Consider the following 16,463-nt stretch of genomic DNA (forward strand, 5'->3'; position numbering starts at 1 on the left):
CCTGGCACAGATTAAATTGGGAGGCGAGCTGTCTGATACCTTTTCCATTGGCAGGGGGACCAGACAGGGGTGCCCATTGTCTCCAGTGTTATTTGCACTAATGATGGAGCCAATAGCGCAAGCCATACGTAATTCTCCCCTTACTAAAGGTATACCGGGAGGTCATGTCATTGAAAAAGTGGCGTTATACGCTGATAACATGATTCTTTTTTTGAATCACCCCACACCTTCTCTGCTGGAAGCTCTGGCCCTGCTCTCCTTATATTCTCCCCTCACTGGTTTGCAGGTTAACTGGGATAAAACCCTCATCCTGCCCATTGATGGAGAGGCGGGGGATTATGGCCAACCCGAACTTGCCATAACGGTGGACTTCTACTGCCAAATATTTAGGGGTGGCAATACATTAACTTAAATCTATTGCGGCTATTGAATCTAACAAATCAGCGTTTATCGGCGTGGTCCCATCTCCACCTCTCTCCAGTGGGCAGGATTATTCTCATTAAAATTAGGTTGCTTCCCTCTATAGTATACATCCTTCATCATGCCCCAGTGTGGATCCCCAGGAAGTGTTTTAGACCATTCAAGTCCACAATGGCCTAGTTTCTATGGGGCTCAAAACAGCCCAGGTTTGGTTGGCAGTACTACAATCACCGTGGATGCAGGGTGGATTGGCATGTCCAGATTTATTTGTTTATTACCTTGCCACTTTATTTACACAATTGGTTGGAAGCAGTCAAGACCAATGCTGCTGTAGTGGTTGAGACAGCGCAGCTGGGTTCTTACAAAGCCTGACGTAATATGCTATATTGGTGCCAGTCAAACAGAAAACAAAGAAAGGGTGCACCGGCCTAGTGCATTATCCTCAACAAGGCTTTATTAATACAAAGTAAAAGTGTCTTATTGTATTAATAAAGCCTTGTTGAGGATAATGTGCTAGGCCGGTGCGCCCTTTCTTGTTTTTTTGTTTGCAGTACTTTGTGGACCACCCCGGTCTTAGAGGGCAGCCAGGCCTTAGCTATTGGGAATGCCAAGTATGAGTTCCGTGGTAGGAGTGATCGGGGAGCCCTGTTTCTGAGCACAGGAGCCAGGTGCTATGCATCGCAAATTTGTTTTGGAATAGGTGCCCGTCAGCCTTATTTCCGATTACCCATTTCATGAGAGCGATTATAAAAGCTTGGCAGTTACTACATCCGGTATCCTCTAACACTTTTTCACCCCATAGACCACTGTAGCACAACCCTTCTCACAAAGCAATTTTCCTTGTTCCCTGACCCTATTCTATGGGCTTCTAAAGGGATCCTCCAGACCTTTGATACCCTTAAATTAAAGTATGCTCTCCCTAACTCGATACCTTCAGTTGTGACATGCCTTTCAGCTTTAATTTTATAATCAACCTGTAACCATCACATGATCAAGAATTGATTCCCTATTACGAGAGGAAATTCTAGAGAAACCCCTCTCTAAGATTTATAAGGCCCTTCAACCCACTGTACACAATTGTCTTCACAAGCTGTTTTCATGCTTAGGCGCAAAGGTCCCAGAACTGGATTTAGAGAATTATGAAGATGTTTAGGATTATCCAATGAAATACGAAATACTTGTTCTTAGCCAGAGAACCTCTAGGGCTATGAGAACTTTGATAGCCTGTTATTGTTTTATGCATGCAAGTCTATACTCAATAAATGGAAATCTCCACAGACCCCTACTTTAGACTATTGGAAGTCTGTTGTCAACAAAATGATACTATTGTATAAATTCACATACGAATCTAGGTGATGCCCTAAAAAATTCTCCAAGGTGTGGAATATTTAGACAAAGTCCAGGGATACTGTTGTATAATTGGTAATGCCCCAATAATATGCACTGCTTTGCTTCTAATTACTTGATTTTGCTTGGTTCTGTACACTGTGGGAAAGTTTTTTGTTTGTTTGTTTGTTCTTTTCTCCTGACATATGCCTTAGCGCCGGTTCACACTACCGCGACGCTACTTCCCGGGGCGACCTCCAAGATCGCGGTGCGAGCAGCGCGCCGGGACCTCGGAGCGGCCGCCACGGACTTCATAACATTGAAGTCTATGGCGGTCGCCTCCTGGTCGCCCCAAAGAAGCTCCGGACCCTTTTTCTAAGTCGGAGCAACTTGTGTCGCTCCTATTAGAACGGGTCCGCAGCTTCCCTATGGGAGGCGACCTGTGAGGCGACCAGGTCGCCTCACAGGTCGCCTTAGTGTGAATAGGGGCTTAGGCCTTGGTTACCAACTTCTAAGAGCCCATTCCCACTAGCACTAGAGACGACTTGTGTAGCCCCAGGTCGCTTGACATAACAAAAGCAATGTTAATCAATCAGTGTCGTCTTAATTGCCACTACTAAAGTTGCTCCGACTTCAGAAAAGGGTCCTGTACTACTTTGAGGCGACCTGTGATCCGACTGTCCCATATACTTCAATGGGAGTCGCCTCCTTATCTTAATTGACACGACTTGTTATCAGACTTTCCAGGAAGAAGAAAGAGATTAGCTAGGCATTCCCCACAGACAAAGTCGCCTGTCTGTTCAAAGTAGTGCACAAGTCTCTTCCAAGTCTCTTCCAAGTCTCCTCCAAGTCTCTTCCAAGTCTCTAAACAAGTCTCTTCAAGTCACGGGGCGACTTTCTGGTCGTGGTAGTGTGAACAGGCTCTAAGTTTTATGTGTTTTGTTTTATTGTTCCTATTTGTCTTTTGTTTTTTCAGCCTGGGTATGCCCAATAGGCTTTGTTTTGGACATCTTACCACTTTCTGAATGTAAAAAAAAAAAAATAATTGCATTAAAAAAAAAAGACTGGACTGAAGATGGGGGACAGCTCCCCTCTAGTGTGCTACTAGTGTTAATGCAGGCACATTTAATTTATGACTCATGGATAGCTTGTGAGTCAGAAATTGGGTCAGGGTTACTGCAGGTCAGGCTGGATGGCTTTGCAGAGGCAGGTCTCAAGTGCCCCCCCTGGATCTGGAAGTTTGGAGTAACTTTTAGAAGTTAGCGTGCGGAGGCCAGAAGGGCTGATCTGCATACTTAAGGGGACTTGGCCAATCCCCAGGCCCAATGTCCTGGCAGGGTGGCTGAAAAAGCCCTTAAATATGATGGAGCCATGCCAGCAGGGGAGACGAGTGGAAGATAGGGGCTCATCCTGGATTTCCCTATAGCAACCTGCATGGTCATTGCCCCTAGCAACCTGCAACCATCAAGCCAAAGGACTTTAATTTGCTGCTTGTTTCACAGGAGCCAAGCAGGAAGGTGGATTTACACTGTGCTGTTGACACTGTGACTGTTGCTGTGCTATTCAAGTACCATTGCCCATAGCATCCACCGCGGACTGCCACTGACCAGAGTGTTGCTGTTGTTGCCTAGTTTCCCGGCCACAGATCTTTGCTTGTGCTGCTACAGAGCCTGCTGTTGTCAGTGAAGGGCTGTGATGTTGTTGCCCGTGCAACCATCTCAGGCTGTGGCTACTATCAACACCCAGTTGCTCAGAATGTGGCTGGGACCAAGTGTTATGTCGAAACAAGTTCTTCCAATGCCAGTGAACTGTTCTCATGCTAAAAATGCATTCCAGTCGGCACATTTCCATGTGGCTATGCAAGGGTTAAACCCAGTGCGGGAAAAGTCCAGCAGAACAGTAAAGCTGGTGCCAGTGTGTCTGGAGGGGTTGAGCTGTATATTAGTGGATACTGAGGTGTGTCTAGAGCCGCAAGGGGGGTTTGCCCTTGAACTGATCAGAGGAACAGAAAGGCTGTGTCTGATATGTCCTGGCTGCAGGAGAACCACTACCATGGTCAACGCATGGATCAAGTGTGGAAGCTGTGGGAAACCACGGATGAGGCTTACACGCAACGAGCTGGCACCCATCACATACAGTGTGGATCTGATATCAGGCCTATGCACAGAACAGCTGGAAAGGAAAAAGTCTCAGTTGGCTAGAAAGAGCTGGAGGACCAGTTCAGAAAGTGGGGTTGAGTCCTAGGACAGTGTTTCCCCTGTGAAGCTGCAGAGTGGGGTAGAGTCCCAAGACAGAGATTCCCACACATAGATGGACTCCCATGGTGGAGGTTGGGAGTCAATCTCGGCATGCAGCTCAGCAGGAGACGTGGTGCCCATCAGTGCTGCCCAGCAGGAACCAGCAGACATCCCCAGAAAGCTGGCTGTACCCATCCACCCTGTCAGCCCCACCTGGAAGGAGCCAGAGTGTGAAGACAGCTCATCTTTAGGTGGGCCAGAGGGGAGCGTCAGTGGTGGGGCAATAGAGTAGAGGTCACCCAGACTGCAGGCAGATTTTGGGCCCTTGGAAGCTGATTGGGATGAGTGGTCTCCAGACAGCTGATCAGATGAAAAACTGGGGAAGCACTGAAGGGGAGGTAGAGATGCTGGTGGGACCATAATAAAGTCCTCCTACACCAGAATCAGGTGAAGGGTCAGAGGAAGTGGAGCAACTGCTAGCTTGTGCTGAAGAGCTTCAGCTGACCCCAGCATATGTTCAGCAATGGGCTCCAGGGGGACCGTCAGGTACATGGGCCAGGACTGAGGCCCAGAAGGCTGCATACAAGCACTGAATTGTCCACTCACCACAATCTTGCATTCTCCCTGGTCAAGTCAGGCTACGAGAACTTCCAAGGTTCTCCCAGTTTCAGCGAGATATTCAAAAGGGAACTGCACTTGAGTGGGGCCTGGATTATCCCTATGTCCCACAACACATTATGGACATTATTGAGGCCTCCCACCCACCGTGGGAAGCAGACATGAAATGGCATTACATAAATGTCACTAAGCCATATTGGGGATCTCATAATCAGGAGGCCTGGGCCCGGTTGAGGACATTCAGCAGGAATGGAGTCTGGGACAGGCCATTCACAAAGACCAGATAGTGGTTGTTAAAGCTGAACGGTCAAAACGTAGCTATTTGTTAGCTACCAGGAAGCCTAACGGTGAGGTTGTTAGACTGCCCAAAACCAAGATGTACTGTTAGAGGGGCAGACACAGGATTCCAGTTTGAAGACAGCAGGGATGGACGCAGTTGTTGCTGCAAGGGGAGAGAAGGCCACGGTGAGGCCTAGAACCTTTCTAGACTTTGTTGCTATTAAATCTTTTCAAAGACTAATACCAACACTGAAATGCCCTATGTTTGGTTCTGTCAGCAAAATCATAACCCCTTGCTGGCTGACTGTTTCAGCTAGTTTGAATTAGTGAGAGGGTTGTGCTTCCTCTCTGTTTTTGCAGGATCATCATGGATGGCTGTCCCCCTGGTCAAGAGGGAAAAGAACCGCTCAAGTGAGGGGATAGTTCCAAACACATCCAACCCAGGTGCAGGCACGGATCCGCAGTCCTGATAGCAGCAAATGGAAGAGCACAAAAAGCCGCACAACCGGTTGAAGATGCAAAAAGTTAAAATCCAAATTTATTTTGCAGGCAAAAAGATAAAATCATCCAAGATGAAACCAAAACAGTCGGAGACATGGGGGGGAAAAGGGGAGCACGGCGGTTGACGCGTTTCACGGAGTCTTCCGCTTAGTCGTAACCATGCTGTACAATACAAGACAATGTCTTGTATTGTACAGCATGGAAGACTCCGTGAAACGCGTCAACCGCCGTGCTCCCCTTTTCCCCCCCATGTCTCCGACTGTTTTGGTTTCATCTTGGATGATTTTATCTTTTTGCCTGCAAAATAAATTTGGATTTTAACTTTTTGCATCTTCAAGCGGTTGTGCGGCTTTTTGTGCTCTTCCATTGGCTGTCCCCCTGCTCAAGTACTGGACTGTTTCAAGCATTCACTTCCGGAATGGTAAAGTTCCTGCTGAGAGGGCTTCCCTTTAGGGGAGGTGCTCAGTTGTTTGTAATATGCAACTTGTCTGTATATATGTTTTTTGCATGATGTGTGCTAGCTGCAAGGAGCTGTAGTTAGAATAACTGTGTGTATATATATATATATATATATATATATATATATATATATATATATATATATATATATAATATATATATATATATATATTAATTATTGTACATATGTCAAATGTATATATCCTTTTTTTCGATTGTTTATTTTTTAGGTACAGAACCCCTTTCTAGGTTATTTCCCTTTTTCCCTCCTGTTTTCTACAAGAGACTTTTTTTTTTTTTTTCATTTTTTCCAGCCAATGGGTGCATGGCTGTTTTTAGGGGGAAGGGTTAGTGTAGCACCCTTTAGTGTGCTACTATTGTTAGTGCAGGCAAATTTAATTTATGACTCATGGTTAGCTTGTGAGTCAGAAATTGGGTCAGGGTTACTGCAGGTTAGACTGGATAGCTCCACAGAGGCAGGTCTCTGGTACCTCCCCCTGGATCTGGAAGTTTGGAGTAACTTTTAGAAGTTGGTGGGTGGAGGTCTGGAGGGCTTTTCTGCATACTTAAGAAAACTTGGCCAATATCCAGGCCGAATGTCCTAGCAGGTTTGCTGTGTCAGCCCTTAAAGTGCTTCTAAAGGCAGAACATTTTTTATCTTAATGCATTCTATGCATTAAGATAAAAAAAACTTCCTGTGTGCAGCAGCCCCTCTAATAATTACCTGAGCCCCATCTCAATCCACAGGGGAATTTTTGTCTCCATGTGATATAAATAACATTTAAGTAAAAGTAAAAAGGAAGAGATCAAAAATAGGTTACATCTAAGTACTTAAACCACTCTCCCCCAAAAAGAAGCTGGAGCCTCTTCTTACCCCCACATACATGCTCACAACAACACATCCATTGGGGTTGCCTAAAATTCCGCTCCTTTGAGTACACTTCTGTTACAGCTTATCCACCTAACTAGTTTTCTATCCCTTTAACCACTTAGAGACCAGCCACTGCAGGCTGGCTCTCCTGCACAAACCGGGCACAGCGGCTCGCGGGAGCGGGTCTCGGGTGCGCCGGTGCCAGCACAACACTCTCTAGTCCTGCAGCTAAGCAACAGGTCCGGCAGGTGCGATGGCTGCCAGGAACCCGGGGATCGCTGCAGGGACTGACAGAAGGCGGTGTGCCGTTGTAAACACAGCACACCGCTCAACTGTCACTGATTGAAACAGGGCTCCTGTGTTCCTGTTATTTCAGAATACAGGAGCCCTGTTTCCATCCACCAAGTCTGGCCCCCCACACAGTTAGAATCACCCCCTAGGTACACATTTACCCTTTGATCGCCCCTGGTGTTAACCCCTTCCCTGCCAGTGTCATTATTACAGTAACAGTGCATATTTTTAGCACTGATTACTGTAGTAATGTCACTGGTACTCCCAAAAGTGTCAAAAATGTCAGTTAGGGGTCCGATCTGTCTGCCACAATGTCGCAGTCCCGCTAAGAATCGGAGATCGCCACCAATACTAGTAAAAAAAAAAATAAATAAATAAAAATGACATACATCTTTCCCCTAGTTTGTAGAAGCGATAACTTTTGCGCAAACCAATCAAAATACAGTTATTGGGATTTTTTTTACCAAAAATATGTGGCAAAATACAAATTGGCCAAAAATGATGAAAACGTTTTATTTTTTTTTAATTTTTTTTTATTGGGAATGTTATATAGCATTAAAGTGAAATATGCTGCTTTTTTTTCAAAGTTGTCGCTATTTTTTGTTTATAGCGCATACTCAAAAAGCCACAGTGGTGATCAAAAACCACCAAAAGAAAGCCCTGTTTGTGGGGAATAAAAAGACATCCATTTTATTTGGGTACAGCATCGCACGACCATGCAGTTGTCAGTTAAATTAACGCAGTGCCGAATCGCAAAGAATGGCCTGGTTAAGGGGGCAAATCCTTCCGGTCCAGAAGTGGTTAAAGAGTCGATCCAACCAAAGAAAATATATTTTAGCATCTGCTAAATACCAGTCAAGGCTTTCAGCTTTAGCTTTAATATCTCTCGGCCTGTTCCCAAATCTGTACACCTGGTATGACTTGTTGGATTTTACCTTATTTAACATGATAGACAATGCAACAGGAGGAGTGACAACAACAAAGAGGGCATTAATAAGATCAGGAACCATGGCACAGATTTAATTTATCTAGGTTTCCTGACACTGATTATCATGTAGCTTGTAAAGTTGCTCACACATTCGGAAGGCTCTAAGAAGTAAGAGTCCTTAAGTAACCATTTACCTCATCATCTTTTGCCCCTCTGGCCTTACTATTAACCTATTTCTATGTTGGATAGTCTTAATAGCTTTTCAAGAAAAAGAGGACAGCTTTTTTCATATTAGAAGTTGCTAGTTTCATAATAGGTCTGCCTGGGCTTTTGGGCTACCAGGGAGCTTTAAACACTAGGTGACCATATGTGCAGGAACCTTTAGGTGTCTATACATGTGCATTATAAGGCTCGGTTCACACTACGTCGCTCCGACTTAGGGGGCGACCTGTGAAGTCACGTGCGGCGCTACTTCGGCGCGACTTGCACGGACTTCATAAAATGAATGTCTATGCAAGTCGCCTCCAGGTCACCCTGAAGTAGTATTGGACCCTTTTTCTAAGTCGGAGCGACTTGTGTCGCTCCTATTAGAACGGCTTCTGTACTACACAATGGGAGCGACGGTGCACGACTTGTCAGGCTGACAAGTCGCGGTCCAAGTCGGATCAATGTGAATACGGTCTAAGAATTTGGAAGTGTGTATGGATTTACATTAAAAACAAGTTAGAGAGTCTCATCTTTCTGTTCTCACAGTTTCCCTCTAAATGACTGTACAGTAAATTCAGTTCACAAAGTTTTAATGCCACGTGACAGTTATTTTCAGTCTAACTGCATAAGTAACAGTTGTTATGGTGAATAGTGAACTATCAGCTAAGTAAATTGAGCCATATATATTTTTAACAATATATTGTTCTCACAGGAAGCTTTCAGTGTCAGCTCTAAAGGAGAATAAGAGGTGTACGATTTCATTAAGGTCCACTATAAACCATTATTGATGGGAAATGGTGCAAACAGGATACATAATGGAGTGTAATTTTAGTCAGGTTTTAATACAGGCTTAAAATAGCACAAATAGCCCATTGATCTGCAGTGGTGGCAGGCTAACATAATAATATATAATATCATATCACTTTCAGTGTATATGTGACCTAGTTTAATATCCTGAAGTCTTTTGTTGCCATGGGCTGAATCATATTTTACACTTCATATGACCAAGCCAATTTTTCTGCCATTTCCATGCACAGGTGAAATGCATATACCTTTACATACCTGAAAATGGAGCAAAAAATAACCCAAAGCACATATATTCTAGAGACAAAGAACAAGTGTATAATTAATGGCTCCCATAAAACTCTAGTAATATTTTTTTAACCTATAGTTTTGATGAAAATTATTAAAATACAAAAAAAAATGCATTAGTGCACACAAACATAATCTCCAAAACCCAATTTGTATAGAGAGAAAACTGTTATAGATAATAAAAACATCTTGAAATTTCGCTTGCCTGAGGAATGACTAACAAAGATTTGCAAAATTGTAAATAGATGACTTATATATAAATACAAGTAAACCCTAACTTAAAGTGTTACTAAATCCACAACAGTAAAATCAGTCCATATGTGGAGTAAAGCATGCTTGTTATACTCACTGTGGATCCTAAAGATTAAATCCTCTGCATTGTGTAAAAAGGCTGTTTGATCCTGTCTTCTCTGTTCCTCCCCTTCTTCCACTGTCCCAAATTCATATTCTCATAGAACAAAGGCTACAAAACAAGCTGCACATGTTCAGTTTGGTGTTTATTACTAGAGAGTTTTTTCTTGGGAGAGTGCATGTGATCAGCACAGGGCCAATCAGCACTGTCTCAGTAATCTCACGCATGCGCGATATTTTATTACCAAGCCTCTTTCTAGATCGACTAAAGTGATTTTTTCCTAATACATGCCATTGAAGATTTACATTTTCCCTGTGTAATTCCTGCCTTTGCCTTTCCAGTGTTTTCCAGCTGTCAGGCTGAAAGCTACAGATGATTGCTACTATAGGAGTCCCTATGCCCTGGTTTACTCCCTGTGTGACGTCACACGGTCACAAGGGAAGAACCAGCAAGCTGGTAAATTAATGCCCAGTCTTAGGAGTCTTCACAGCTGTGCAGCAGACAGCAGAACTTGTGGACAGGGCATGCTGTCATTGGGAAGATGGCACGCAGAGTGTGCCATGAATAAAAGGATGGGGGAGCGCATGCGCTGGTGACGTCAGCAAAAATGACAGGACAGATTGCAAGAAGACAATACATGTATTACAGGCAGCGATCAGTAGCTTTAGTATTGAGGATTAGAATGTACTGAAGTTAGGTTGGAGAGTTTACAACCATTTTGAGAACAGCAGAGATAATATTAACACAACTATTAGCTGTGACTACATTCTGTGGATTATAAAGAAGATTTATATGAATAATAATGATACTTTACACCATGTGATATAATAGAAAAACATGAAAATGATTATATCTTTAGTGTAGTTTTAAAAAATGTATTTTAGGTTAAAGTGTTACTAAAGGCAGTTTTTTTTAAGTTAAATTAAAAAAATATTAAACATGTTATACTCAAATGCTCTAGGCAATTGTATGTAAAACAGCAGCCCCGATCCTCCTCTTCTGGGGTCCCCTGTCGACGATCATGGTTCCTTCTCTTCTATGTGTGCCCCCATAGCAAACCGCTTGCTATGGGGGCACACATGCATACTCGCTCATGAGCTGTGTGTGACTATGGAGCCACGCTCCATAGACACAAACACAGTGTGGTTTGGCTCCGCCTCCTCACATCCTCCTCACAGCATTTGATTGAAAGCAGCAGGAGCCAATGGATCCCGCTGCTGCCTAAGTTCCTGTGTGAAGAGGAAGAGAGGAGAGAAGAGATCCAGCCACACACAGCGCTGGATCGATTGAAGACGTAGGTAAGCATTTAGAGGTGTGGGGAGGACAGTAAGTTGTAAAACATTTTTTACCTTAACCCCTTGATCTGGAGTTTCCCAATCTTTTGAGGGGTTTATGATGCTGGGAGGTGGAGCAGGGTTTATAATCATGTGACCACCGTTATTGACTGTCACGGTGGTCACATGATCGAAAAGCTCCCGATCGCTACTTTCCGTTAGCCGTCAGTAACTGTGTCAGGATCGCTCTCAGCACAGCTGTATTTACACTAACGAACGTAAATAAGTGGCTGCTCAGCTCCAAGGCCGACCCACCAAGAGAACACAATTTTGCATGCTGCTAGGGGCAAGTGGTTAATGCTTGGAATGCATTAGGTAAACAAAATGTTATGACTTTAGAACGACTTTAAAATGTTATTAAACCCTCCTTGCAACAATAATAATTTATGTGTATACCTCAAGTACTTGTGAGGCACATGTGTACTTTCACGTGTGAGCTCCCAGTCGGGACTTTGCACTGCCTGGCTTAGGCATGGGCACAAGCAAAGGGGATGGTGGTCCAGGAAATCATGGGATGTGTTATTTAAATTCAGTAGAATACCTGACTGTTGCATGATATGAGCAGTGCACACTCCCTGCCTAGAAAATCAGGGTATCACTGGGAGGACATTGGGAGTTATTAAGAAAAATAAATGCACCCCAGACAATGTCAATTATGACGAAACTAGTTAGGTGGAGCTCGTGTTCTAACGTCATTGTGTTTTCTGATTCAAGACTTTTACCTCATCATGCTTGGGAAGGATGTTTTATACAGCACTGTATTTAACCAGACTTTTGTAAGTGTTGTAAATTTTTAATAAAAGTTTTAGTAATGGTTTTACACTTATGTGCAGATGAATACTCACGAGATGGGAGGTTGACCTTTGAGTGCGGTGACCATCCACCCGGTCCTGGAGTGCTGCGTGATCTGCAAATAGCTCTTATGGTTGGATTGAGCCGGTTCTGGAAAGTTTGGGAGCCATACACAGCTTTGTTAACCAATGGTATGTGAGTAAGTCCACTTGCTCTGGTAAACTTGTTAGCTATACATTTGGTGGTCGATCTCTGATGCACACGTGCAGATTCACCTATCATCCTTCTTTGGATTTACTTAATACAGTGGTTTATCATGATGATTGATTCACATGACCATTACATTTGTATTTTTGACCCTTTGGACTATTTGATTTATATATTTTTTTATTAGTGTTCACTCATTTTGATTAATAATATGTGCATGTACTTTTGTATTGATACTTTTTAGCGCTGCACCATGGTTTATGTATTATATAATTAGAAACTAAAGGAATAAAAAAACGGAGTCTTTGGTGCAGAATAAGGATAAAAGAACTGGAAATAATTCATAATAAAGTTCTAGTAAAAGGAAAAGGGAATAATGCTTTCAATGCCTAAAGTTTAATGCTACTTTAAGTAGCAGCAGCATAGTCAACCATAATGTAAGCTTCCTTGAGTTTTCTATCTAATAGATTTGATAGACAATATAACAAACAACTAAAGCAGTGCTGACAATGCAGCTGCTCTTTGGTATGCAGTGGCTCCAGTATTCTCAACCTACAAACGAAAATGCTGTGTTACTGGCAGGATCATCTGTGTTCCTTTGGAAATTTACCCACTCTATGTGCACTGCTGACCATTGTCACTGGAACTAACAGGACTATTCTCATATAGAACACACATCTTTTAACCCTTCCCCACTCTATCCAAATAAATTAAAGCTTGTGCATTGGATATACTTTAAAACAGAACAGTGAAGGCTATATATACATTTCAAAACCGTTTTTGTGAACTGTTTTGCTTACCAAAAATGTTGTATTTCTATTGAAGCTATCTTATGGTTATACAGTGACACCTGCCTGCCTATTGGACAATGAAGCAGCATCATTACTGTTGGTTTATTGCCCATTGGTCATTCAGCTGATAAGGAAATTTGCAAAGTCAAAACGAAAAACAGCGATGTGGCTATGTATTGTGCCAGTGGTATATGAACCACAAGACTGACTGAGAAGAATTTAAAAAATCCTCAGCAAGTAATACAGTTTATATACAGTATACACTATGTAGTAACCTTTTTACATAGTTGTCAGTAGCCCAACTTTAAGATTTGTAGTTTTGCTTCTCTAAGTCTAAGTAGTAAAATGTCTCAAGCACTAGAAGGGAATAAAAATGCACCTCGGTTAAGATAATACAGTGAAGGGGAAAAGAGATGGACATAGATGAATAATTCTGCTGTAGTGGTAGATGAACTGACAACTGCTGTCAGTGCAAAGAATGGAAAAGCGGGACATTTTTCAGTTTCTGAACATGATTTTGGATGAAAGTCTGTGGATGAAATATACATGTCAGAATGAAAATGCAGGTAGTATACTATGGTTTTTGTTGATGCTGCTTTTATTTTGGATAAACAGTCAAAAAACATGTAAAGGGTTTCTAAACCAAAAGCCCAATAACAAGACAATATTGGACCTCACACATCAATATGATACAATATAATTGTAGTCATACTAATAAAAACCAATCCAATTAAAGCAGACATTGTTTTTACTGCAGACTAGAAAATAAAATAAGACACCACACCTAAAGGAACGACTGAGCCACTGGATGTTTGGTCTCTTCTGTTCCTGATGCTAATGACCCCCCCTAATAGGCACTGTACTCTCCAACACACATAGAGGCTAAAAGAAGGGTTATTTATTTAGCCTACAACATCCAACAGGGTAAAACAATTGTAGTAATAACAAACAACAACCATATAAACAGCATGTCCCAATAAAACAGTTCACAAACCAAAAAAAAAAAAAATGTAATAACAGATTTATGAGCAAATTATACCCAAATAATGTGGATCCAGGAGGCAGAGTTCAGGCCTCTAGGTCTCCGGTCTAAGGAATTGCCCTGACTAATGAGAAATACACAGGGACCTAATAAAGGTACACTCCATCCCTATTGCACAAGGTCAGCAGTCAAATAGCTATTGTTGGCTAGCTTTAGGGCCTAATGGCTGACAAAAAGGTGTCAATTGGGCCCTATAGGTGATTTCCTTATGTGCCAGTCTCTCTTGAATATTCGAGAGGAGGATTGGTTGTGGTGTACACACAAGTTAGGAATGTATGTGGCGGATGTATAGTCTGGATATTGGAGTTCCCCTGATGGATTTACAGATATAACTCTGTTGCAAGGTCTCAAATGACAGACATAAATAAAGAGACTTACAGCTAGGTCTTGATAAAGATAAGGTTTGCGAAACGTGTCGACCTACTGGCTGTAAACTCTTCTATCACTGGAATCTTTTCACCCCACCGTGTATTGTGGGGTGTTTAGGATCACCCTATCACCCCGACAGCAGAGGGTGCCCTCTGTCCTCTGTCTTTCTATGTCCTGTTGCATGTTGTTTTTATATTGTATTATTTGTGATGTATGATTATGTACACTTGCCTTGGACATTACTTTATGTCCCAATTACTAGAGACTACATTGTTGTCTTTTTAATATTGTGTGAATAAAAGTTTACAATTTTTTACAATCTTGGTCTCAATACACTGCCAGTAAAGTCCACCTGAATAGGCAGAACTAGGATTCTGCAAACTTTTATGTATTAACTTCAATAGTTACTTAGTTACATAATTAGTCAGGTTGAAAAAAGACCATCTGGTTCACCAAAAAAAAAAAAACAGTATTGAAAACCCAACCATACAATTCCATATACACAATCCTATACCCACAGTTGATCCAGAGGAAGGCGGAAAAAACCCCCAGCAAAGCATGATCCAATTTGCTACAGCAGGGGAAAAAAATTCCTTCCTGATCCCCCGAGAGGCAATCGGATATTCCCTGGATCAACTTTACATAAAAAAATTTTAGTACCCATTTATATTTTGTACACCTAGGAAAGAATCCAGGCCTTTTTTAAAGCAATCGAGTGAGCTAGCCAGAACCACCTCTGGAGGGAGTCTATTTCACATTTTCACAGCTCTTACGGTGAAGAAACCTTTCCGTATTTGGAGACGAAATCTGTTTTCCTCTAGATGTAAAAAGTGCCCCCTTGTCCATTGTGTTGACCTTAAAGTGAACAACTCAACACCAAGTTCACTATATGGACCCCTTATGTATTTATACATGTTGATCATATCCCCCCTTAACCTCCTCTTCCCAAGAGAGAATAGATTCAGTTCCTCTAATCTTTTCTCATAGCTGAGGTCCTCCATGCCTCTTATCAGTTTGGTTGCCCTTATCTGCACTCATAGTTTGATAACTTCTGTATAATTTTATTAAAGACACTAAAAATCTACATAGACTGCAAGTGAACAGGCACATCAAAACAAGATTTCTTATGGGGAGTGTATGCAGCGGCAGAATGCAACAATCAGCCAGCCAGCTGTTTACATCCTCAGACTGCTTACAGCCCTTCCACTGCTCAAGAGACACAGGGCTCCATTCACTAAGTGGTACTGAGAACCTTAAGAAATGCGGTAAAATACCTCTCAATGTTTTTCAAAACGTTTTTTGGCATTCACATTTGCATGCAGTCTTTGGCTGTGTTTTGCGATATTTCCCACATGAAACAGTGTGGTAATTTACCACAAGTTTGCAGTAATTTACCGCAGGTGTCGTCATATCCAGCGGGCGGCGCTACTTTTCCAGTGCTCACTTCTCAGGGCCCTGGTAGAAGTGAGCAATGGTGGAGGACAGCTCAGCCGAAGAGAAGCCAAAAATCCTAGTTCTGGTGGAGCACATGGTAAGCCTTTCAACACCTTCATTTATCTTAGCAGATGCAGCTTCATGTTTGTCTTGTAGCATATGTTTTATATCGTTTATCTGCCTCATTTCTGGTGTCTAGCTCGAATATGTTTATCTTGGTCTCATCAGACAACAGGACATGGTTCCAGTGATCAATGTCCTTAGTCTGCTTGTCTTCAGCAAACTGTTTGCGGGCTTTCTTGTACATCATCTTTAGAAGAGGCTTCCTTCTGGGACGACAGCCATGCAGACCAATTTGATGCAGTGTGCGGCGTATGGTCTCTGAGCACTGACAGGCTTCCCAAAGACAACCTATGGATATGACTCTGAGCACGTGAACTCAACTTCTTTGGTCGACCATGGACTGTTCTGAGTGGAACCTGTCCTGTTAAACCGCTATATGGTCTTGGTCACCATTCTGCACCTCAGTTTTAGGGTCTTGGCAATCTTCTTATAGCATAGGCCATCACTATGTAGAGCAACAATTATTTTTTTCAGATCTCGGAGAGTTCTTTGCCATGAGGTGCCATGTTGAACTTCCAGTGACCAGTAGGACAGAGTGAGATCGATAACATCAAATTTAACACACCTGCTCCTTATTCACACCTGAGATTTTGTAACACTAATGAGTCACATGACACCGGGGAGGGGAAATGGCTAATTGGGCCCAATTTGCACATTTTTACTTAGGGGTGTACTCACTTTTGTTGCCAGCGGTTTAGACATTTATGGCTGTGTGTTGAGCTATTTTGAGGGTACAACAAATTTACACTGTTATACAAACCTGTACACTCACTACTTTACATTGTAGTAA

The sequence above is a fragment of the Pelophylax lessonae genome (genome assembly GCF_965119305.1).
Source record: "Pelophylax lessonae genome assembly, chromosome: 3".
Classification (NCBI taxonomy): Eukaryota; Metazoa; Chordata; class Amphibia; order Anura; family Ranidae; genus Pelophylax; species Pelophylax lessonae.